This window comes from Sinohyriopsis cumingii, chromosome 14 (assembly GCF_028554795.1).
Source record: "Sinohyriopsis cumingii isolate HCF-2022 chromosome 14, ASM2855479v2, whole genome shotgun sequence".
NCBI classification, from domain to species: domain Eukaryota; kingdom Metazoa; phylum Mollusca; class Bivalvia; order Unionida; family Unionidae; genus Sinohyriopsis; species Sinohyriopsis cumingii.
The window spans coordinates 78,981,222-79,008,637 of NC_142974.1; the positions used below are offsets into that span (position 1 = coordinate 78,981,222).

Here is a 27,416-nt window from a genome sequence, read left to right on the forward strand (position 1 = left end):
AAGTTTTATTTTTGATATATTTTTTTTAAAATTATCTCATCCTAGCGAAACACTTTCTGCAAATGACCTTAATAAAGGAAAATAATAAATTAACCTAAACCACTTTGAATGTCGACCGTAACTTGTATTTACACGGCATCATGCGCGGAAGAAAATACCAACTGAACCGGGATTTCAGACAGCAGATGAACTTGATTCATTGAACTTCATGAGCACAATCAAACAAATGCAACAGTGAAAAAGTGGAACTATGAAAAATCGAGAATGTTAGATTTGCGGAGGATTTATTCCGAATTATTGTCTGCTAATAAAGGATTCATGTCAGTTGCTGTGTCAGGGATGCCCACACAGCACGCCGTCCAAATGTGAAGTTGCGTCGTGCTGAAAGACATAACACTGTGCCATAATTTATCTTATGTCATGTAAAGAAGCTGCTTAAATTATAGTATTTAAAATTTTCTTCATTTTGTAAGAGCTCAAGAAATTAATTCTGGTTTGAAAGACAAGATGACGGTAAAACTCAGAAGACGTAGCTGTACAGTACCGTTGGTGTTTGAGACATCATAAAAAAGGTAACTGCGTTAACTTCGCTTTTTGTTTGGTAATATGTTGGAGATCATCTTTTGCAGATCTTCTTTGAGCTTGGAGTAGCTTTTACATTCTAAACATTTTTATTTGCACTTATCTGCTTAACATGTATTGCTGGGATATCATATAGAATATGAAGTCAGTATAATGGTACTATATTTTAAATATTTGAATGATAAATTACTGATAAATGATATAATGATAAACTACAAAATAAATAATTTGCCCATTATCCAAAATATGTTAATTGAAACAAACATTGAATGTAAATTCAGATATAATGAGCAGTTGTAAGAAGTCAGAAATAACATTTTATCAATTGAACCAGTTATGTGTTATCATCATCAATTGTAAAATAAACACATGGAGACAAGTATGCTTAAATTCTAAAATGAACACACACACACACACACACACACACATATGGTATTTTAATTTAATACAGAAAAGGTGACATTGATATATGCAGACCAATAATTTTTTTCTTTTTCAGATACAAATTAAAAAGCCTAATTCTGAGAGTTTCACCTACAACATTCATGATGGAAAAGGGCCACTAATTAAGAGCTGACATATGTGGAAGAAAAATACCATCCATGTTGAAAAGGGCTAGAGGTAATGTGAGAAAACATAATTTATCAATCTGAATTAACATTATTGTTGCTATTTTATCTCAACTGGTCAAAAGGCTAAGTGGGTTTATGTAATGGTCCAGAGTGTGTTATTTATTTCACATCCCTTCTGTCTTTCAACAGTAAGAAATTAGCTACTTTGGAGTCCATAGTTCTGATCAATTTGTTTATATAAAACTTGGTTTTGGGCTTAAATCAACATCTTGGATAAATCTAATAATGAGCAAAATCCAAGTTTTTTTTTTTTTTTTTTTTTTATTAACCCCGTAATAGGTTGACCACTGGGTCGGGGAACCATCCCAGGATCACCTTACAATCAAACATTTCTGGTTATCAGATAATCTAGGGATAATAAATATAATCTACAGAGAAAGTAAAAAAGAAAAACACACACACACACACACGCATATACACATGCATATGGCCAAAATCTAGGTGACATGGCTTTTGTGATATTACAGTATTTTGTTCCTGTTTACCCTCAAGTCAGAGACAAGTTAAATGTTCATTGTTGAGGTCCATTTTTGAAGAAATTGGTCCTCTTTTTTATTTACCTTGGCAGTGTAATTTTCAATGTTCTTATGCATTGCAACTATTTGCTTAAAAGCAAAAATAGAAGGATTTTTCATATTGAATCTGCAAGTATAAATATAATATTTTGCCAAAATAAGCAGAAAATTATCCAAACTGTCCAGTTGTTCACTTCCTAAAAATGTTTCTTTTTTGGACAGATGTACAATATTTGGGCAAAAAGGTGCAAAAACTTCATTAAAACGGTACCAAAACTGTGAAGTAATACTGCAGTCATAAAAGAGATGCTCAATACTTTCAGTTTCACTCTTACAGAAAGTACATTTGTTGTCATCAAATATGTTAATTCTTTTAAGAATATCATTAGTAGCGATTATTCTATGGATTAATTTAAAGTTAAAAGAGATCAACTTGGTATCCTTGGTACAGCATTTTGCCCGGCTATATATATCAGACCACTCCTCACTACTTATATTTTTATTTAATACTTGCATCCAAGTTTCTTGCTTCGCATTGTGTTGCCTTTTAGCTTCCTGTCAAAGATCTTTGTAAATAAACTTGAGTGAATCTTGTTTTCGCAAGTTCGTTATTTTATCATCCTGCTTATCAAAATTATTATGTACTAGGTGGTTTTTTATGGCATCTTTCCATGCTTTAGGAATTCAGCAAAATCCAAGTATATACACGAGGTGATCATGTATAAGATTAGTTGAGTTCTTTTAACCAACCTAAAAGCCATACTTCCACAATATAGACTAAAATCATTAAGTTGTCCTCGAAGTTTGATGAGTGTTAACCATTAATAATAATAAAGTGATCTTTCACCTGACTGAGCATGTTACCACCGCATGCAGTATTTATGCATATAGTGCAGTTTTTACTAAATTTAGAATACATGCTTATATAAATGAGATCTAGATTGAAGAAGTGAAGATGCATACAAATACACGAGGTTATAACCACTACTGCTGATTCAAGTTTGATCATACTTGGCCATTGGGCTTCTATAGTCAAGCTTCACAATGATGCTTATTATGAGTGTGATAAAGGTATGTTAATGAAGTGACCTTGCATCTGATTGGCAGAGTTTCTTACGACTTGCACAACAGTGTTTATGGTCAAATTTAGATCTGACTTGTTTAATTATTTGCTTGTATGTCTGAGGCTGTAAGCAAATTCTATGCAAATAATGAGGTGGTTCTACATCTCACTCGCCATTCTTGCTACTGCTCTTAAAACTATTTCTCATTAATTTTATCAGACTTGGTAAATAGATTTATCTCATCAAGATATAGCAAAGGAGCAATTTTGTAAAAAAAATATTCATTCATATTAAACTCAAATTCTGCATCTGATTGGTTGACCTTGCAAATACTATAAGGGCTCTATTTCTGACAAAAAGATTATTTTGATCTAATGTAGCAGAAATGCTTATATGATCAAAACATCTAACATATTTGATAACAAATAAGAAATAGTTTTTCATGTAAATTTGATAAACATTGATAAATCGGTTCATATCATTAAAAGCTTGGAAGAGTTTGATTACATGCGAGACCTTCACATATTAATCATGCTTTATTTAGAGAATTATTTTTGTCAGGATTTAGTAAAATAGGTAAAATCAATATGGACTGGTTTTGTTATGTACAGCAACACTAGTTGTTTACTGAGTACTGAGGGAATTGGAGTAAGGCAAGGGTACATTGTAGTAGGTAACCTGGTTGACTTGATAACAGGATTGTAACACAAACATTTTTATCAGGAGTCTATCATACATACCATTGATTCACTGCAGATCCTGCCCCCATTAGTTACCTTTTAATACATAAAGCATTTGGGTTTTTTATGTCACAAATCCCATAGGGATTAAAATTAACATCATAGGTCTCACTGGATAATTTTGTATTTTGACATACACCTAATTTTTAAGGTAGAAGGCATGAACCTAATTATCACAAGCCTAGCATTTCTAAATTCACACATAAGCTAAATCTATAATGTGGTTTAGATTTACTTTGAGTTAGGCATGGAAATAGGTTGGCTTGTTAGTGACTGCCTGTCACAGTTAGATGAGCATTGGAGATCAAATGCTTGATCTGCAAATGAGCTGCTGACCTTGATGTGTGTCTGCTACAGAGGCAAATATAAAAAAATCTAGATGGTTGAGGGTTGATGAAAAAAGTATGCTAATTTGTTATAGTACTAGTGAACTTTATTCATGCATAAGCCACATACTGATTCTTTTAGCTGCCTTGTCACAGAAAAATATTGAAAATAGCTATTTCTTGTCAAAAATGAATGTAAAATTTAGGAGATGGTGGCAGTGATGGTTCAGTATAGAAATCAATAGCTGCATCAGGAATTAACCTGATTACTGCAGTCAAAATCTCACATGTATGCTTTCTACAAAAATCATTAGTTTGTTTTTGTTAGTATCTTCAGTGTAAAATTATTCTCATTTTTCTGTAATTGGTCATTGTCGGATGAAAATTCACCAGATAAACTGTCCAGTGAGACCATAAAATACACAATTAGAAAATAAAATAAATTTATTCTAGAAAGAAATATTGCATGCAACTCTGTGACACAAATGAAATTAATGAGAAAACACTTAAACAAATGGCTAACATTACTCATCTGGCTTATATAACTTAACAGTTGGCCATTTCACTGTGGAGTAGTCAGGTATATCTAGTATTGTAAGAACAGAGCCTAAACAGTAATCTCAAAACTTTTATCAGATCAATTGCATACTTAGGTTTGGAAAGTATTACATGGGAATTATGTTAATTTTTAAAGATCAAAATGTACCTGCATGTTTTGACCCTACCAGAACCAAACTAAAAGCTCAAATGTGTGCAGTGCTTTTTGCTCGTCACAACATAATTGGGATTATAACTGCTAACCCTACCCTCTAGCACACATTTAAGATCTTTAGAGTTTTTAAATACAGCCTTCTAATTATATAAGTTTCATTACATTGGTTAATAATTAGTCACATGTGATGATACTTGTAACTAATCAAACCACAGCCACTGAGAGCAGACTAAGCACTGATATTTATGTGGTACAGTGGCAATATACAGTCCGTCTGCTGCACATTTAGTTACCTGCCCATTAAACTGACAACACATGAAACAAACTGGACAATTCTGAAAGCCTTGAATTTGACTTTATTTATCTGTATGGTAGAACAGAACATGAGTTGAAAAGCTTTTAATGAAAGACCTTGATATCAAACCTAATAATAACTGCAGGAGTTATATTATGGATAATTAACCATTCTCTCAGTTTCAAACTGGGCATTCCATCCCATGGGGTTCTAAATGTAAACCAAGTGTAACTGATATCCTAATGAACTGTAAAGACCATAGCAGCACAACAGCAGGGGGCCAGATATGTCCAGATCCAGGAATCATAGACCAGTTTCAAACTGATAATGAGCCACATAAAAATGACACATCTGCTAGAACTTATGTGATGAAGATAACTTAAACTGCATTATTATTAATCCTCCTCCTCCATATCATCATAATTGAGATGCATCATATATGTTTTATTGTAAAATAGTTTATGCAACATAATTCAGTGAAGACCTTTACTGCCAATTTACCAGTGAACCATTTGTTTCAATGAACATATTTTATGTTGTAACAAGGAGCATCATTTAAACATTATGATACACTTATCATACCTGTATATGAAATCTTAATACTAACACTTATACTTGCAATACTACTACTAATAAAAACACCTGCACTGATAATTTGATTATGTTCAATTGGACTTGTATCTAAATGATCACCAGCTGTATGAAAAGACATATTTTAATATATAGATATTGGATGGAATACTAGTTACCACAATTGAATAGTCATATGATAAATGATATATTATTATTTTAAACAATTTATATTTGCAGTGAAACATACTTTTACATTATCTTCCCATAAATTTCATTTATAGAGCAGTATACTCTGCATTCATTAAATTACTGAAATGGTTAATAATACAACAAATACTGCAACTTCCAGAACCACAAAAATCAAAAGATATAAACAAAAACTTCCCTACATGTATCAACAGTTGTCACTTTATAGACAGAACCATGAAGATTTAGGACAGGATGTTAACAAATTAGGTATTCAAGTTAAAAAGAAAAAAATACCAAGTAAGCTTACTACCAAAAAAATCAAACATTAACAGTGAATTTTAGTACATTCCCAGGAAACAGAATATATAATTTTTCTTAACTTGATCTGATACATCTTAAATCTATAGAAAATGATTCATATTGTATGACTAAAATATTATGTAAACAAAAATTCCATCACTTTTTTCAGATGCAACATGCATACCCCAACCCATCCTTCTTGATCATAAAGTATACCAGCATTCCACTATAAGATGGGGAGCTGTAGTTGCTCAGTGGTTAGCTTTCTGGACCTGTGAAATAAGGTAGGTTCAAATTCTACCATCGGACCAACCTGGGTTAGCTACCATGGTGCGTCCTTGGGCAAGGCACTATACTTAAAGTGCCTTGGCACTAAATAACTTACTTGTGTTGCTTTACCATAAAAAGCCAAACCAAACACAAAACAACAACTTTAAAATATGAGTTGTGTCACTACTAAGTAAAGGAAAATCATACTGAAGAAATGTTTTTGTTAATACAATTTAATGGATCTAAAAATCTCTTTCTTCTGCAGGAGTTTAAAATGTTAAATTAAAAAGGTCATGGTACACATTGCTTTGTTCGTACACATCAGGCTCCGTATCACATATCCAGCTAAAATTTTCAGTAGAGTCTGAATAAAAAATATTTTAATCTGGATGATAATATTCTTTCTCCATTCATATATTACACCAGCAAGATTGATCCAGATAAGATTACATTTTACTATAACACTGATGATGAGTATGCCTCATAACAACTGACAAATGTGGAGAGAATGGAGTTAAAATGAACTCTGATTTCTTTTCAGCCATAACACAAGATGATCAATTATTATGAAAAAACCTGAATAAAGTTGGAGTTCATAACCATGACAGTCTTGATATAATATAAATTCAATATATTATTGTTGTCTTGAGGTATAGTTCTGTATATTACAATCTCACACAAGATCAGGGTATATTTTAGTACCATACAGTTAGTTCAGGATTGTATTAATACCTATTCTGGTGAATGAAAACTGAATAAGTTTTACTATTTTGGAACCAGTTGCAATAAAGTTCACTACACAAGAGAAAATATGACTTTACTGTAATATCTAAAATGTAAAATCTGCAAACAGAATACTCGCTTGACTTTACACTTCAACTATATCATAATATTTATTTGAGATGAATTTATACAAATGGCATTAAATTGGGTTTCAGGCTGGTAATGACAATGGTCACACTGACTTAGACCCAGGGTGGGCAACCTTGTGACCAATTGCCACAAGTGGCAAATTGGCCATGTAAGTTTGGCTCAGTTGTGGCATCGTATGATGTTTTTCACTTCTCATTCGCCACACCTGTGGCTACATTGAAAAATAGTTTGCCCACCTCAGACTTAGACAACTAGTAAATTATGAAAGAAAAATGTCATTAAATTATGCTTTTCTGGATTGCTAGATTAATAAGTTATTGTTGACTTGAAGTTAGAATATTATGTCAGTGAAGATAACACTCACAGTGACTTTGACATTTTGAGCTTTTTGTGAAGACATTGGAATTATGTGTGTGAAGTGCTAGATTAAGTGTGTGTGTGTGATTTGGATTTGTTACATTACAAAAAAATGTAATGTAATTTAAAAAATTACTAGTTTAAAAAAACCTCAATCATATCATAGATTAAGTAATGATTAAATTGTATTGCAAAGATCAAATCAGCAAGGATAACACTCACAATGACTTGGGTATTCTATATCCCTAAGAACATTTTTGGACCTATACTGTATAAGAAATTGAATCATGTATTGCAGCATAAGAAAAATTTCTCAGGCATGGAATTAGAGTCTTAAATACAGAAAATCAGTACATACACGTGTTGGTATGTGAAGATAACACTCACTTGACAATATAGCCAAGTTCTTATAACAAATGATATAACTATATGTAGTTTGCTTGTAAAATAAGTTAGGAATGAATATTAATTATATAATTTAGAATAGAGAAAAGCACATTAAATTCCATCAATAAATATTTTGTGCTTAAATAAAATCTTAAACAAAAATGTACAAGTCCAAAATATTTTGTTTTAGTGCTATGTCTTACTACCCAAATAACGGCCATGTATATGTGTTCCAATGTCAATTGTCATCGGAATGAGTAGTCCAAGTTTCAGGAATAGCTCACACACTTGGCAGCCTATATCGACACTCTTCCACTAATTTATGTGTAATTAATATACTTGCAGTGCTGTCTTTATCCTGGTGGAGTGAAAATATGACACTAGCAAATGGACACATTTTCATGTTCCATTGACATACATTTGAATTTGTTGCAATGCAATGGTAGTCGAGGTACGCCAAAGTTTGTTTAAGTAGGTTCATGTGGGGAATATGTTTCTTGAATGAAACAAAACATTGCTTACAGTTCCAATAGGCAAAACATATTTTTATTTGTTTCCTTAAAGAATAATGTTTCAGCTTAACCCGATTTTGGCATTCCTGACTTTCATCGCTTTCCAGCCAACTGAAATGTGGGCCAACAAAACTTGAAAACAGGTCCGGTTCTTTTGTGAGAATTTGAATTTATTAGAGAAAAGACATCAGGATAAGTGAAGTCTGACAAAAACATTATAACTTTAGTTTGTAGAAATGCATTGTTATTGGTTACCAGTTGTGTGTGATATTTCAGAAAATTTGACTTTCATTACACTGTTAGTCGACATCAAAACGCTCCACACAGCACCCTTCGTTAGGCAGTAAGACCCATCAGCCCCCCAACAAATATATTGGGTGATGTGTCTTATGTTATCGGACTAGTCCAAAATATTGCTTAAAGTTTCTAAACTATATACAGAACAGTAAGAAACAACTTAAAAAAAATAAATAACTTTTAAAAAAGCTCATAGTAATTGCAATATTAGTTAGAAAGCTGCTGAGCTGTCTTCATACATGCAGCCCACAACACCTTATATACTTATGACATATTGCATAAAAACCCCAGCTTGTTAGAACCTTTAAACAAACATGGGACTTAGTATCGCAAAAGTACATTTAGTAAATCTGCACAATAATTATATTTAAAAAATTACCAACTTAATAGTTTACACATTAGTACCTAATGATTTTATAGCCAAGAAGAAAAAAAGTTGATTTCTAGTGGTACATGCCATGTTTACTGCTGCTGCTCATAGCAAGAGTTCGAAACCTGTGTTAAGCTATGCACTTTTACAGTATGATCGAGATACACCACATGACAAGATTAGTCAGCATGTGTTTGTATCAAGTGAAATAAAACAGAGAAAATCAAAACTTAAACACAGTGACATACAGAAACTTAATATTGGTATAAACACATTGAGAGTGGTGAAGTGGGACGATATAGCGTCAATGGGACTTACCATTAAAAACCACCCTGGGACGATATAGCGTCAATGGGAAATTTAACATTGTGGAAACCCCTGGGATGATATAGCATCAAGGGGAATTTAACATGGGAATATGGGACTGTTTAGCGTCAAGGGGAATTGAACAGGGTGGGACTGTATAGCGTCAAGGGGAATTTAACATGGGCAAAAAAAAAAAAAAATCTTGGGCCTGTTGAGCGTCAAGGGGAAATGGAGCAGGGTCGGGACCCTATTTTAATAAGGTCCCGACCTGATGGGTCTATGGAAATGGAACAGGCGAAAATTGAAACAGGGAGGGGTCTCTATTTTTTATTTTTTTTAAAACAAAAAAAAAATAAAAAAAGGGTAGGCAGTGAAAGTCAAGATCTTTTCGAGACCTATGAGTGGCCCTGAAAAGGGCCTTTGGGTTTATGTTAATATGCCCTTAACATAAAGGGCATCTGTGACTTCTTCTTGCCCTTAGGCTTCGCCTGACTGCAGGACCATAGACTAAAACTCTTTTGAGACATCCTTGCCTCTCCACATAGATCCTACGTATCCATAGGCTGGTATCTGTCCTATGGACAACTGTCCACTTGGATCAGACGTACATCGGTATGTCTGTCCTGAACATCATCGAAGACACAAGCATAGAAGATTGAACGTTGGTCCACATGTTGAGGCGCCGAGAACAGGTGAAGGAATGCAGTGAACTACACTTATTTATAGGGAGAGGAAGGATTGAAACGGAGTTCACTGACCAATCCAAACACGCCCACATCCAATCCGAAGAGAGCAGTCTGTGACGTCATGTGGTCTATATAGATTTGCTAGCACCTGTGTGCAGTCAATTCATGCGACAGTTTTTCAACATGACGGAAACTCAGAAAACGATAAATTGGGGTGCACCAGCTGTGGAGACTACCCAAGGGAAACCGGACTTACTTTCAGAAGAGGTGAATTGGGATTTTGTGGATTTTCTTACCTCGCAAGAATTTGTTCCGGAACCTTCGTCACCTTCTCCTTCATTACCACACGTGGAGAAATTTAGACAGAGACAGAAAGAAGAATTGGAGAAATTTATACAACAGCAAAAGGAAGCGGAACAAGCTTTTCTCCTACAGCAACAGCAGCAAAAAGAAGAGGTAAGAAAAAAACAAGAAGAAGAAGAAGCAGCAGCAAAGAAACAAGGGTGTGAAAATCAAATGGTCACGGTACTGTTAGACATTTTAGCGGAGTTAAGAAGTCTGAAACAAATGTTATCAGACTTCTTTATTACGACCAAAGAGAATACAACCTTCCCGAGCTAAACACTCCAACCCTGTGACTAAGCCTCCCGTGCCACCCTTAGTGATTTCAACCAAATCATCATCATCAACACTACGCAGTCCAGAAGTAGGCCTTGGCCGTGGCAAAGGCTTAAGGCAGTTAAAGTTGATTGCTTAAACTCACCCCTACACCAAAAAAGGCCCTTTTCAGGGCCACCCACGTCTGTCGAAAAGAGATAGACTTTCAATTGCCAACATCCATTCAAACTATAAAAAAAAAAACATTTTACCTCTGTAGTACGTGTGTATGAGTGTGTGAGTGTAGGTTCTTATTTTAAAATCAAAACCCAAAGACACTTACCTTTTAATACCTAATTTATTCTTTTATAAATATTTACAATCCAATTCACAATTCACAACAGAGCACTTTAAAAAGTTCATAAACTTCTTCTGTCTCATTGTTCACTCTCTGAGTTTTTTGAATTTCTTCACCACCACAGTCTTTTCCTCCTATTCCTCCTCACTTTCTTCTCTTCTTCTTTTCTTCTCCTGTTTCTTTTTCTTCACCTGTTTTCTTCCTCTTCTTCCTCTGAAGAATCCCTCTCTTCTTCTGACTCCTTGTTTCTTTTTTGGGCAATCTGGAGACCAGTGTCCTTTTTCTTGACAATAATAACAGGTATCTTGACTTTTGTCTTTTCTAGCCCTTTTTTTTCTTTTTTGACGGTCTGGACACTCTGAAGACCAATGCCCTTTCTTCTGACAGATATAGCAAGTATCTTGACTTTTATCTTGAAAGGAAGGAGAGTAGTCCCTCGGCTGGTCTGAAGAGAATTTTTGGATGACCCCTCGCAAAGCTCTGATGAAACGTTCGATCTGGGTAGTCTCTTCCATCGTTGTGCTCGGTTTGAGAGTGAAATGAATAGTGAAAGGACAAGACACATACCCTTTTATATACGCTGGTCTGCTATGACTATAAATTAGTCCATGGTGTTTAAACTTTAGTCATTTGACTTTTTGCTATCAAGATGAAACGATCCAATTCATTTGAGAAGAAGGAAGAAGAAAGTAAGAGGCAGAAACGTGCTTTATCGCCTCGTACCAGGGCTGAAGTCTTGGCACAAATTCATGCCAGTGATTTTGAAGAGGACATGAGTGAACCAGAATCCAAACCCTCTAAACAAAGTTCACCACCCTTAGTCAACCGTGAAAAGTACTATTCCATTCAAGAGACGGAAGAGCATCCCTCTAGAAAATTTAGAACTACAGCTTACAAATACACGGTGAAGTTTAAAGATTTCAAGTCCGAAGTACTGTTAGAGAAAGCAGAAGGGTTCATCACCGAGATGTGGATTGAAATGCTCAGCATGTTTGGCCTCTCCACCCTGTCTGAGCGAAGGACAAGAACGAGTGCATTGTTCAACTGGTCTGCGCACGTTTGTCAGCCCTGCCTGTTACCAACAACATTTGAAGATGCAAGGTTCACAGAAGAAATGTGCTTGTCAGCTGCTGAGATTGTGCCCTACCTGTGGACAAGGCATACTTACCAATAATGCCAAGGCACACCTGTGTCGAGGAAAGAAAAAATGTCACATTTGCTGCCACATCGTGGACTTGGAACACGAATGCTATGTGCAAAAATACCAACCCCAACCAGAGAAAGAGATCGGTCACAAGAAGAAAGGCAATTTCATCTTTTTCGATTTTGAATGCATGCAAGAGACTGGTATTCACATTCCTAATTTCTGCGTGGCTCATCGAGCGTGCGAGAAGTGCATTCAAGAACCTATTTTCAGTCATTGCCTTCACTGCAGCAAGATTTCTGGAGGACGTGAAAAAATCTTTCGAGGACCGAACACGCTAGCTGATTTCGCTCGATGGGTCTTACACCCCATCGACAAGACGTGGATCCAAGAGGACATCGAACGTTACGGAGATTGTCATCGTCATGCCACAGTGATGGCTCACAATTTCTCCGGATACGATGGACAGTTTCTTCACAGATACTATACAGAACATGGCATCGAACGTCCTAAAGTCACTTTGAATGGAGCCAAAATCATTTTCATGCAAGTGGGACAAGTACAGTTTAAAGATTCGATGAGTTACTTAGCCATGCCTTTGAGTCGAATGCCTAAAACGTTTGGAATGACAGAAATGGCTAAAGGGTGCTTTCCACACTTTTTCAATACGGAAGCCAATCAACACACCGTTCTACCCCATTTGCCTGAGGCTCACTATTACGACCCTGACAACATGCGTACCGAACAACGAGAAGCTTTCTACGCTTGGTACCAGGCTCACGCCTCTGACCCTTTCGACTTTCAGGAAGAAATGCTAAAGTATTGTCGTTCCGACGTGGACATTTTACGGTGTTGCTGTGGAGAATTTCGAGAACTGTTCATGGAACACGGAGGGGTCGATCCTTTCAAAGAAGCTTGCACCATTGCCAAAGCATGTTCCTTAGTGTACCGGCAATGATTCATGCCTGAAAACACCGTGGCTGTCATCAGTCCTCAAATGACCAACTATGTCAAACGTCAATACTCGGTCAAAGCCCAACGCTGGTTACATTACTTGTGTGACAAGGAAGACAAATGGATTCAGCATGCCCGCAACGGAGGGGGTGAAAAGACCATCAGAATGCATTCGGTCGATGGTTGGGACTTAGAAAACCCCAAGATTGTGTACGAGTTTAAAGGTTGCTTATTTCACGGATGCCCCGTCTGTTACCCTGACCGTGGCACTAAAAATCAGTTTTTACAATGAACCATGGAAGACTTGTACCAGGCCACATGTCAGCAACGCCTAAAGTTAGAACAGGAAGGATACTAAGTGGTGGAAATGTGGGAACACGAGTACCATCACCGTTTGAAAACCGATCCAGAGTTTAAACACCTCGTGGAAAGTTACCAGTTCATGGACCCCCTGAACACGAGGGATAGTTTGTACGGAGGAAGGACCAATGCCACCAGTTTGCTGTACCAAGCCGGCGAAGAGAAAGGAGAAGAAATCAAATACTTGGACGTGTGTTCACTGTATCCCTACGTGTGCAAATATTGTCGCTTTCCTGCAGGGCACCCACAATTGTTGACGGAACACATCGATTTGAAAAACATTCGACAATATGAAGGCTTGATCAGATGTAAAGTTTTGGCTCCCACTGACTTGTACCATCCCGTTCTACCTCACCATTGTCAAGACAAACTGATGTTTCCTTTGTGCCGTACTTGTGCTGAAACGTGCAACCAAGACCAGCCTTGTCAGCACACCCAGGAAGAACGGGCCTTGACGGGGACGTGGGTCAGCGTAGAATTGTTCAAAGCTCTGGACATGGGATACCAACTGTTAGAAGTGTATGAAATTTGTCACTTTCCCAAGACAGAACAATACAACAAGGGTGACCCCACTCAGAAAGGCATTTTGGCAGACTACGTGGATGCCTTTTTGAAACTAAAGCAAGAAGCCAGTGGTTATCCGTCCTGGTATCACACTCCCGAAGACCAAAAGACATTCAAAGAGAAATACTGGGCACAAGAAGGCATTACTTTAGATCACATCGAGAAAAACAAAGGCAGGCGATCGTTTGCCAAAGTGATGTTAAATTGCTTGTGGGGTAAAATGGCACAACGACCGTGTTTACCCAAGAATATTTGACAGAACCTTCCTGCTACTTCCAGATGATTCACAACAAAACTAAATTCATCAAACACGTGGACGTCGTTCGCGAAGATTTGATCTTAGTCAATTACGAAGAAGATCTGGACTTTGTAGAAGCCGATCCTTTTGGAAATGTCATCATTGCAGCTTACGTGACAGCTCATGCTCGCTTAAAACTGTACGAAGCTTTAGAACTGTTAGGGGAACGCGTCCTGTACTTTGACACGGATAGTTGCATCTACATCGATCACCCGAGTCAACAGCACTCTAACATCGAAGGAGACCGTTTAGGAGCCTGGACAGACGAGCATTCTGACGACAAGATTCTAAGTTTCGCCAGTGGCGGTCTTAAAAATTACGGCTACGAATACTGGGACAAACAAGGAGAAGTGCACACGAAGTGTAAAGTGAAAGGATTGACTCTGAATTATCGTACCAGTCGAGTGGTGAACTTTGGCGTATTGAAAGAAGCTTTGCAGTCTAGAGAAGATGAACACTTTAAAGTGACCACCTATCAACCGAACAAGATTGTACGTTTACCCACTCACCACATCGTCAGTCGACCCTTGGAAAAAGTCTGTCAAATCGTGTATCAGAAGCGAGTGCGGCTTCCCAATCACTATATATTGCCATATGGACATGTCGGTATAAAACATTGGTTGTAAGTGGATAGCCACTCACCAGAAGCATGACTACGCCACAGCAAGAATCAAGTGAGAAACCTGATGAGAACTCCAAGTTCAAACCCTACCATTTTCCAGTCTTCTTACCTGACTATTGTGATTGTGCCCGTCGATTGGACACATTTCAGAAATAGTTTACGGATAGGGAAGGATTACCTTCTTCGCATGTTTTAGCTAGAACAGGATTTGTCTACTTGGGACCTGAGTCACGATTGGGATACGAAGTACAGTGTTTCGCTTGTGGACTGAAGTTACTAATGGATCTATGTATCTATAAAGGTTCAGCTATTCTGGAACACACTCGATGGTCTTTGCACTGCCCTTACCTTTCTATGGCCTTTCCACCCATTACACTACGGTACAATTATGACGGTACCTTAGAGACAGTACCTTCAAAAACTAGATATAAAAAAGGAACGATGTACAAGCTTGAGACTGCATTGTGACTAGTATAAAAAGGGGCTATGGTCAAGATCGATAGTTCATTGTGACTACCAAGACCAAGCGAACAAGATGAATCCTTTCAGAGAAACACAAAACAAGTTCAGAAAGGCACAATTCAAGTTTGGGGCTTCTGAAGTGGAATGTGATTGTGAGCCTTGCGATGGGAACGATGCTGTACGCTGTGACCTTAGCGATGCCGTAAAGCATCATGAGAACTTTGTTCTCACCACCCCTCTCATGGAAAGTGATGCTGTGCGTGTCAAACCTGAGGGATGCGAAAGCGATGCTGCTCGTCCTCTTGGACACTTTACTGGGTTTCATTTTAAATGTGGATGTTCACCTTCACGTCTACCCCCCTACGGATGTCATCCAGACTTGAGCAAACTCCTGTCCATGTCACCCAGCCCTCATCGAAACGAACCTGTGAAAGACGAATATTCGTTCCCTGTGTGTTTGTCGGAATACTGCGACTTTGAAAATCGTCTTCAATCATTCAAAGGAAAATGGCCTAAGTATCTGGGAGGACCGATCCCCAAAGAATTAGCCAGAGCCAGATTTTTCTACTTGCACGAAGGGGATAAAGTCAAGTGCTTCAGTTGCGGTGTGTCACTTCACCACTGGGAACCACAAGATTCGGCCTATCTAGAACATGCTCGTTGGTCACCGAATTGTCATTACTTACCCTTAGTGGGACCGAGAAATTGAAGTAACTTACCATGTCGTTAAAGAAGAAACCAGATTGGTTAGGAGTCAAATGTTGGACATCATCGAGACCAGTATTTAAACTTCATTTCAAAAATGATATTGAATCATTACCTAAAGAACTGCAAGAGAAGATTTACAAGGAAGTTTGGCAGGGGCTTGCCAGAGTGAAATCTCAATGGATAACTGTAGAACTTTTATTCCGAGAAATTCACAAGAGATAAGTGAAAAAAGTCAACCAGTGTGTTAGATTTCTCTGGGTCAAGGGTGCATTCATACTATTATATCGCTTTAGACCGTTTACATCAAAAGTGTTCAATGAGATTCTTGAACGTTACCCTGAATGGCAGTGGTCTGAAATTACTTACTATGTGGATTACTTTTGCTCTAGGAGAAGATTGTGAATTGTACGTTTTAAGTGATGATCTTGGTAATATAAGATTTTAGTCTTAGGGGGATGTTTTCCTTCAGGTCTGCGCTTTAACTATAAGAACCTACAGTATTCGTCATTCAGACCGTGTGATCGACGAGAGAATCTAATCCCAAACCGGCTAAGCAATGAAATTATCTAAATTACACTAATAAATACTTACATAAAATATATATATATCAAATTTGGACCAATGGCGAAGACAAGGATTCGGTCTCCCCGAACTCTCCATTTATGAGAGGCGAGTGTGATCGACGAGGGAATCTAATCCGAATCTAGCCAAAAGTATTACAAAATAAATACACTCACAAAACAAGTACCAAATTCTGAACAATAGAAAAACTCATTTTATCAAAACTAGCCCACTGACTGATAAAACTCTACAAACAAATATCATTAAATTAAAAAACACCTAGTTCAAATACCAGGAAGAAATATACAGGGGGTGGGTGGTGGGAAAAACAAAACAAACCTTCTCCACTTCTCCTAACTTAATACTCACCTAACACCCTAACTAACAGCTCCAAAAGTCTATCTTCTACATAGGTGACAGCTAAGACAAAAACTAGGTATAACCATATAGTCCCAAAATAGAACGTAAAAGGTGGTCGCAAGAATAGACCATCAGGGATCCCCCGTATTAAGACCCTAAACTTACACATATAAGGTAGTCAAAAAAACCCAACGACTATCGGGCCCGGCGGCACAATGCTGCAAATATAACAAATATATAGAATACCACCCCAAAAATTACTTGTATAAGGTAGTCAAAAAAAACCAGTGACTATAGGGCCAGCAGCACAAGGCTGCAACCAAAATTTACAACTAGATAATTAGGACCCAAAAACAATTACTCAGTAAGATGGAAAAAACACCAACTCCATCCAGGGCCAGCAGCACAAGGCTGCAAAACCAATCGACAAATACTGTCACCTAAAAGCTAACATCGACCTCAATAGACTCTATCTCTCTTAAAAAACAGCACAGAGTTTTTATGATTCAAAATTCCAAAGACGGAAATTTAGAACAAAAATACCCTGGATCGGAAAAACCCTGCTAACCTGTGGCAAGACAACTCCGCCCGAGCCTGACCACTTTCGCCCTTTGCGACGGACAGACATCAAAACACATACGTGCAGTGCACGCATCATAAATTAAAAATACGGACTAGATCGGGTCCAATCCCACTAGTCGCTAATCAATGCAAATGAATGACAGAGTGTGTGCTGGGTCCAATCCCACTCAAACAAAACATAGGCCTTACAATCAGATCGATGTGTACACAAAAGTACCTTGACCTGACGGCCCAATCAATTAGTGTTCTGTGAACACAGATATGCCTGGAGGAAGTGGCTCCATTCCTTCCTCCAAGGAGTAATCAGTTAGGTGCCTGTGGCATCATAAACCAGTGGTACATGCTCAATGCGAAGCGCACGCCACTATAATTCAACTCAACAACAACAACAATCGTTCAGACCATTCCACGGAATAAACAAAGAAGATGGAGGTGACAAAATTATTCAATCTATTAAGAGATATCTATTTTTGGATAATGGATGTTGAATATGTTGTAGGAAGAATAGAAAAGGAATGGAGTGATGGAAATAGGCAAGACTTGTTAACTATTCAAGTCAAAGGACTAAAGGTGGCCGGAGATCTCATCGCAGGGATGATAGAAGAAGAAGTCAACAAGTCAAGCGGATTTACTGACCCACCTTATGTCAGAGTGGGAAGTTTGAAGGAAGCACTGGACCATGTCATCCAAGTCGGGTGCTTCCTGGAAAAAGTATTGTATTGGATGGAGTGGTGATACGTAAAATGGGGGTTCGACCAGTTGACAAAAATGGAAGAAGTAATGAGGAAAGTGTTGACGGAAGAGGTAAAGAACATCAAAGAAAAGTGGTCTAAGGAAAGAAAAGAAGAAGAAAATAGAAAGAGAAAAAAAAAGCTTTGAGAAACTCAACAATAACTGGATAAGAATACAGGAGAAATTCCGAGTGATAGGTCATCCTGACTGGATGCCTGAGTCAGAAATAAAGAAGAAGATGACAGGAATATTGGTAAAAGTTAGAAGATGGTTGAAGAAGTGGAAGAGTTAGAAGAAGAAGAAACCCAAAGGCCCTTTTCAGGGCCACTCATAGGTCTCGAAAAGATCTTGACTTTCATTGCCTACCCTTTTTTTTTTCTTTTTTTTTTTGTTTTAAAAAAAATAAAAAATAGAGACCCCTCCCTGTTTCAATATTCGCCTGTTCCATTTCCATAGACCCATCAGGTCGGGACCTTATTAAAATAGGGTCCTGACCCTGTTCCATTTCCCCTTGATGCTCAACAGGCCCAAGATTTTTTTTTTTTTTTTTTTTTGCCCATGTTAAATTCCCTTTGACGCTGTACAGTCCCACCCTGTTCAATTCCCCTTGACGCTAAACAGTCCCATATTCCCATGTTAAATTCCCCTTGACGCTATATCGTCCCAAGGGTTTCCATAATGTTAAATTTCCCATTGACGCTATATCGTCCCAGGGTGGTTTTTAATGGTAAGTCCCATTGATGCTATATCATCCCACTTCACTACTATTGAGTATATATTTATAAATCTGAAATGGTTAATTAAAAATAGTTATTAGTCAAATTAACAAGGATGCCAGTTACTAGCTTTGATACTCTGTTTTTGTTGACTGAAAACATGTAGACTCAAGCCACATCTATAATGATAATTTCTGGCACTTTCAAGGCTGATATAGCCCTTTCATTAAAACCTGCAAACATTTTTGACAATTTTATCTGCACACATTGCTGTACATTTTATACACATCTGACTTGCCAGTATTTCTCCCAGCCATTGAGCTACCATTGGCAGAAGAGATCTTTTTGCGAAAAATATTTCCAAATCAAATCCTGTTTGGTTACTTGTAAATCGACATGGAATAGCACAACCCTAGCACAAATATTACTATCCCTACTTCGTGGAGACATTGAGGCTATGACATTGTAGCTACTCAACCTTCTGTCCTATGACCATTTTGAATTTTGCGCTAGATATGGCTGTTACCAAATACCGGTGTCTAAACAGTACATAGGTGCTTTCTGGAAAGATTTGCATGCAGTAAGATTGCACATCAGATCCACAATATTTCCATCAATATCAACACAGATTGGAGGGGGGCCTTTGAAATTGTTTCTACATATTTAAACAGGTTTTCAATGAATTGTTGCTTTTTGTTTTTATTAGCAGGTATTTATACATTTATAAAATGAGTGTCCTGTATCACAATATGTATCAATCTTCCTGCAAAAAAGTTTCCCTTGTTTTTTTGCTCCCAAGTTACTCCCATGTTATTCTTGATAAAAGTAGCTACCCCTCCCCTTACATCTCCTTATAATCATTCACAATTATAACCCCATTTAATTTTTCCTCATATGAAGTTATTAGTTCTTTAGTCAACTTATTATGTGTTTCTTGTATGAAAATCATATCATAATTTGTCTTGTTTTTTAGTTTAATTATTTTTTCCCTATTTATTCAGTTTAAATTTGCTGAGGCTATATGGAAGTTTTTTATATCCATTTTCGCCTCTCCACCAGGTTGTCGCATTTTTGGTTATACATTAAGTATTATTAGTTTTAATTTAGAATTGAAATATCACCTAGGGGATCAAATAGTAATTTATTAGTCAACATGTAGACTCACTCCATGACCTTCTTGAATCTGTAACCCAGAAATTCCGATTAACTATGCATCTTTTAGAATCATACAATACATTATATAAAATATGGTAATGTATACCTTAAAACAATACTGCATTTTAATCCAAGTTTCCAATTTTGCAAGAAGTTGTCCCGCACATGCAAAATCATCTGCTACCCAATATGTAAACTTGTCGCCAGAACATAAATTCTCAAAAAATTCCCCAGCGTATAGTCTGTTTCTAAATTCTTTAGTAATTTTCCCCCATCAACAAGACGCAAACACATTGCATCCTATTTCATTGTTGTTTCTCTTCCACATAATAGCTTATTTTTTATAAAATGTTAAACTTTACTAATCTTTTTTCAAGATCACTTTAGTTTGCAAAAATATATCTTGTCATTTATTGGCATTCTACATTGAATTTTGTAAACTAGCTATAAACCTGACCTAATTACTCAACTTAACTGCTGACAGAAACAGTCTACAGTAAATGTATTTCATTTCTATAGCTCGATGGATAAACATTACATCTTTTAAAGCTGTGCACAGAATAGGCCGACATATCACGAGTCAGGAAAACATGGGGGTGGTATCCCCTGTGTCCAAAATTAATATCATTTTGAATAGAATATTCTAGTGACAATTGCCTCTTTTCAAATGGTAAGCATTGCTTTTTTTTATTTTCGTCAATCTGTCAAATTTGGTATGCATTTTGCTTTAATATTTGAGATGGAAACCTTAGGTGCATAGAAATGTCAGACAGCATTGTACATCATGGATGGTGTCCAACATACTTTTATGATCATAAAACAAAATCCCATTGTTTTAGTTATGGCCACTGATTTAAAAAATATTCATCCAAGCTAAATATAATAATAATAATAATGAGGACTTTGTATAGCGCCTAATCTTTAGAAGCTCTAAGCGCTTTGCAACATTAGACAACATAAAAACATACACAATGATATGATTACAAAAACAAACACCATGAAATTAGAAAACATAAAAAACATGCTGAGAATATTTAAGGTAGTTAACATTATTAAGTCATTAAGTTTGTTTTTGCAGTCAGAATAAGTAGTTTTGAGAGCACTCTTGAATGGGATCACTGCGTCTTTGTGTCTAAGTTCAGTGGGCAATTCATTCCATGTTGCTGGGCCCTGGTATGCAAAAGAATGCTGTCCATGTGACTCTGTTTTCATAGTGAGAATAATGAGTATATGATTGTCGGAAGAGGAGTGTAAGTATCTTGCTTGTGTGTACACATAGGTGAGGTCGGATAGGTATGTTGGACTAGAGTCTGTCAGTGAAACGTAGCACAGAGAACTAATGTTGTGTTTGATTCTGGATCGAATGGATAGCCAGTGTTGGGTACAGAGCAGCGGGGAGGTGTGCTCTGATTGTGGTACTCTGAGTATGATCCAAGCAGCTATGTTTTGAACTTTTTGAAGTCTCTGCAGTAGATATTAAGATGAACCAGACAGAATTGAGTTACCATAGTCCAGTCTTGAAAGTAGTAATGAACACACAAGTGTTTTAGTGGCATCAACTGAAAGATATCTGAGAATGGAGCTGATGCGTCTCAGCTCAAGATATGCAGCCTTGCATATGTTCATGACATGTTGGTGCAATGTGAGAGTACTGTCCAGAGTAACACCTAGGTTTTGTACTGATTGTGTGAATTTAATGTTGGTGTTGCTGATATTTATTGTGTGAGGTAAAGGACGTGAATGAGAAAGTCTTTGTGTTGTAATCAGAATGGCCTCAGTTTTATCATCATTCATCTGCAGCTTGTTACAAGTCATCCATGATTTCACATCAGAAATGCACATCTCTACACCTTGGATGGTAGCATCAACTTCAGTTGGGTGGCTAGATTTGTATATTTGGGTGTCATCAGTGTACAACTGGTGAGACACTGGATGATGATCTATGACACTTGAGAGCAGCTGAGTGTATAGAGTGTAGAGAACAGGTCCAAGAACAGACCCCTGTGCAACACCACAACATAGATCAACTGGGCTGGAGAGTAATCTATTTGCAGACACAATTTGTGTCCTGTGGCAAGGGCGATATGCAGATTGTACATTGCTAAAAAGACTGTTTGAATTCAGACAAGATGCAAGCTGGGATTGAACAACCTTTTGTAAGATTTTTTATATGAATTGGAGATTAGAAACCGGGCAGTAGTTCTTTAAATCCTTATGGTGTAGTGTTAGTTTCTTCAGCAGAGGTTTTACAATGGGAGTTTTGAAAAATGATGGAAATTATGCTGATGAGAGAGAGGTATTAATAACATCAGTTAGTGAAGGCAATACTGGATCTAAGCACTCAAGCAGCAGTAATGTTGGAATTGGATCAAGTTCACATGACTTTGGTGCACTCTAGGATGATTACTTAAAAATGCATTTATTGGTGGTGAGAGACTAAATACATGACTTGATACTTGTGTTTAGCATTAATTGGAAAGCTGAAGATTAGTAATCTTTTGACATACATATCTTAATTGTACCGTTTAATTTACAAAATTCAATGTAATTTGCATTGGTAAAATGTGTAGCACAAGAAAAGTCATTATGAATCAGAGATAAATCATATCTTTGTTTTGTCTGGAGCTTGACTAATTTATTGCACATTTCTGTACACTATTTTGTCTTTAATCCAGGATTATTCACTGCATTCGGATGCATTTCATGGTGAAAATTCACCAGCTGGATTTAAAAGTGGTGAATATTGCTAGCGATTGTTCTGCAAACCCTGTATGTCACAAGGAGTCAGTGTATTCAAGGACTCATACAGTATTTACAAGTTCTCATTGACATTTCAGATGAAAATGAAGAACTGAAAAAAGATGAAAATCTCAAGTGGAAACCTTTCTGGTCAGCCATCTCATCCAAAACCTCCTGAAATGGAGAGTATTTTGCAGACTCCAAGATTTCCTCTTATCCTGCTGGTATGTTCTATTTAGTTTATCTGGTCTCTTTTTATTTTTTATCAATTGCTTTTATACCATGCCACAATTGGAAATTCTTTATCAAAAGTATGTATAAATTTCATCATTTTTCTGTCTGTTTAATAAGATGTGTTTAAGAGTACTTACTTACTCATGATGCTGTATATATGAGATTAGATGTTTTGTTAAAAAAGAATGCATTTTGTGATATATTGTATCACTGCTTTATATACAGTGGTCATTGCAACCAGTATGCATTTTGTTTACATGCCAAAAAATCCAGTCTGATTTCTTTGTTTCTTTTTTACTGCAATTAAGGAGTAGTGATAATCTTTATACTCTTAGCTGCATCCAGAAGGACAACACCATCACCATCCCCATCCACTCTGGAGTGGAGAATATAAAGATTTCTCTCTGCCAGTTCCTCTGCAAGTAGTAAGTATTGAGGATGGAAAAAAAATGTACATTATAGAATAATGAAACAAATACTACAGGTGTTGACTTTTATATAATCTCTTATTTCATTTACAGCTCTCTAAATACGAGTAGGTCAATTATACACTGTATTTATGAATTTAATTCTCATCTAAGGTAGTAGAACTGTTTTATGTTTGACAAAATGTTGGGTAATTTGTGGCCATACACTAAAAACACATTTTATAGCATTTAAAAATGCTTATGTTCAATGCACGTAAAACTCATTGGTTTGTTGTCACTTCAGTTGATAATAGTCTTGTCATCTTGTAGACATTTTGAATGTTATTGTTCAATGCTAAGGTCATATACATTGATTCAACATCAAAATTTGTTTGCAAAATGGAAGATTATGACATGAAAGCACAAGCTCTTGTAGCTTAGATACTGTTATTTCAGAACATTGTGAGATGTTAATTAATTAAATTATAGGTCATAAAACATACTGTTCAAGACTTATTTGTGCAAATAAACAATGAATTGTTTTTCATTGATGTGTCGACTGTTCATCATTCCATTGGTTTTTTTTATTTTTCTTTCTGATGTATACCATTGTCTTGTGTAAGTCAGACGCCTAAACCATCTACATTGAATGCAGACTTTACAGACACCAGCAGTGAAACAACATATCCAGGGAATAAAAAAATAAAGGATTATGGGAAAAGTTTTCATATAAACTGTACAAAAACCATGTATTTCATTCCATAAATATATTTCATTGTTAAACCCATGTTCACTGTACAGATCTTTTTAAGGAGTTTATAATAATGATCTTGATCTTTCAAAACTAATTTCATCACAAATCTGTTACAGATTTCCAGTTCAATGTACTTATGAAACTGGACACAAATATTGAGAATTTGTTGGAGCAGCTGGCCCTCCAAGTTCATACACAAGGCCCAGACACAGAATATAGAGAAGAAATTCTTGCAATGCCATGTGATTCAGTGGAGGAACTAGAGGGCCTTTGCCAGAGGTTGGAGGAGAATCCCAAACTCTCCAAGAAGATGGTAAATTGGGGCTTTATTTTCTATTTAAAAAAACTGTTATAACCTTTATTTGCTGTTGTGAACCTCAAAATAATTTATGCAAGTTCTGCAGTGCCTGTATAATTATTTTTGGGGGTGGGGTGAACATGTAGTGGTCGGCTGTTTTGTCTTACGGATGTAGGCCAAAACATGTTTAGAGATGAACATGTAACAGGTATTTTACTACATATACACTATTACATATTATGTGGCTACTTTAATTCAATCCTTGAGTGAATGTCATTTATGAAGTTAATAGATTCACGGTGGTTAATTTGGTTTATAATTGCTATTAGTACATTGTGTTGCATAGTTAATGTTATCAAATTTTTTTCAAGTTAGAGAAATTAAATTTGCTTGCAAAACCATGGCAAAAAATAACTATATACAAGCATATTTTGTCACATCGATCATGAAATACTACTACTAATAATAATATCAAAATCAAAAAATAGTAATATTATTATTATTATTATTTTCAGATATGCTACTTGAGCTCCCTTGGCAGGTTTACAATTGGGGATAGTGTCTGCAGGATGATGAAAAAGCTTAAAACAAAAAGACTGGCCAGAGTATAGTCCAAAGGGACGTAAAGGGAAAAAAGCATTTCAAGAGCTTGTGATATGTCAGGTTTTGATAAGTAAGTATGGCTTGATTTAAATTGTGTTTTTCATGTGACTTGCCAGAGATTTTTAAATGAATTGATAAAGTAACTTGAGACCACATTTCAAAGTACATGTTTTAAAAATATTCCATTGATTATTGCTGGCATTTAGAAAAATGCAATGCATCCTTTGTTGTGAAACTTTTTTAAAACATTGTATTACTCTTGCAGAAGCCTGCTTGAAAACTAATGGCAAAGCAAAGGCAAATGGAATGGAAGAGACCATATCAGAGACCCTCAAATATGCACCCAACCAACGCAGAATGATAAAAAACAAGGTAATCCAAATGACTCTTATTTCATCAATATTGGATTCAGTTTCGTCTTTTAAAGCATAGTATTTGCAAAGCGGATGCATTTCTAAACTGATAACAAAATCAGCTTATCCTATTGCCCAGGACTATCAAAGCTAGAGTCCAGCTAACTACAATATGCATATATCTTGTCTGATCGGACAAGTGCCTCCATTTGGAATTTTTATTCACATGAAATATTTGGATGAAATAAATTCATCTTTGTGCAAATTGATTGCACCATCCACTTGCCAGAAATGATAAGTAAGTGCAAAGTTATCTTGTATCATGGCTTAACGATAGTAAGGGAAGCACAAGTGCAGTGAAGAAAATTTCATACATTTTTATAATGCTGATTAACATGACTTCTGCATATGTAACTAGTGCTGAGATGATATGACTTTATTTAAGCATTACAATTTTGTTTTAATTTGCAGGTGCCTGAGCAGAAGAAGTAATAGATAAACTTTACAGTGGAGTTGGAGACTGATTCTGATTCATAATCTTAATTAAATCTAGAAAATAAACATTAAAGTCATATTAAAATATCTGTTGTATTGTTTCCTTCTTTCATTTTTCTCTTAAAAACAAATGTCTGAACCTTTAGTCTGTAAATTCAGTGGATTCCTTATCAGCCTATCTACTTTTACTTTACACCATGCTACTTTAAAAAAAAAATGAATTATCCCCATTGGGGTAGGTCCCCCCAACCCCCCCACCCTACTTTGTCAACTTACCTGCCACATTTAAATCTAATGGAAGGCCCTGCTGTAAAGCCTGTTAGTAAAACTACCCAACAAGAGGATTTCATACATTTGCAACTCCTAGGTGGATGGTAATGTTTTCATTTTTGTAATGTAGATTTGGACATTCTTGCTACCAGTATGGAATATGTGTTTCAGAAACACAAGCAGCTTTCATCAGATTTGCATAAAGGTTTTATATGTTGTGAGTATGTTGTAGGAAGTTTTTTTAAATAACATCATATGAGATGATGCCAGTGGAAATGGCAGAAAAGTGTCTGTATTGTTCACCAACTACACCTTGTTCTTACAAAATGTGGCTGTTACACATTCCCATGATGATGTCACTGACAGCCATCAGTGAGGAATGCCCCAACAAGCATAATACAAATTGCTTCCATTGTAATTGTTACAATTCCATTCTGACCACTCCAGTGTCCTAGTGGTTAGAGTGTCCGCCTCAGAAGCGGGAGGTCATGGGTTCAAACCCCAGCCAAGTCATACCAAAGACTTACAAAAATGGTATTAACAGCTACCTCGCTAGACGCTCAGCATTAAGAGGTTAGTGTTAGGACTGATCGGCCTGGTGTCAGGATAATGTGACTGGGTGCAACATCATACTACATGTTTGCAGCATGATGCCCCAGTGCTATACATCACTATAAACTGCCACACTGCAGACATCGTAGCAATATGACTGAAAAATTATTCAAGCTACGTTAAAAATCCAATCACACACACACAATTCCATTCTACGATCCAGAACCAACACTAATTCCGTACTACAGTTCTTGCATTTCAATCCAATTTTGCTTTTGAAATGTAGTGCCACTCAATTCATAATGAACCCATTCATTTCAAACACTCGCAAATACATATTATCCCTGTCTACAACTGAAAAATATCTATATAAAAAAACGTGTAACTGTGTTTTATGCAAGGGCATGGAGATGCACAAAAACTTGCACCTGAAGCTTGAATAAATCCCCGACTGTGGATAAGACTTTACCCATCGATTACCCCAGCTTGGGGATAAATTCCGACCGTGGCGATTTATTATATATCCTATGACTGCTCCAGCTTGAGGGCAAA

General features: G+C 36.5%; 1 long non-coding RNA gene across 6 annotated transcripts; it reads left to right on the top strand.

Moving 5' to 3' along the window:
* LOC149784209 (uncharacterized) lies at window positions 1-27,416 on the top strand. Of its 6 annotated transcripts, none has more exons than XR_016413802.1 (8): window positions 1-572; window positions 1,082-1,203; window positions 6,098-6,212; window positions 22,997-23,122; window positions 23,468-24,606; window positions 25,107-25,264; window positions 25,460-25,566; window positions 26,019-27,416. It is a non-coding gene; the product is annotated as an uncharacterized LOC149784209 (long non-coding RNA). The 6 variants fall into 6 exon arrangements; XR_016413805.1 differs by lacking the exon at window positions 26,019-27,416 and having other exon boundaries at window positions 6-572; window positions 23,441-23,557; window positions 24,410-24,606; window positions 25,460-25,952; XR_016413804.1 differs by lacking the exon at window positions 26,019-27,416 and having other exon boundaries at window positions 7-572; window positions 23,468-23,557; window positions 24,410-24,606; window positions 25,460-25,952.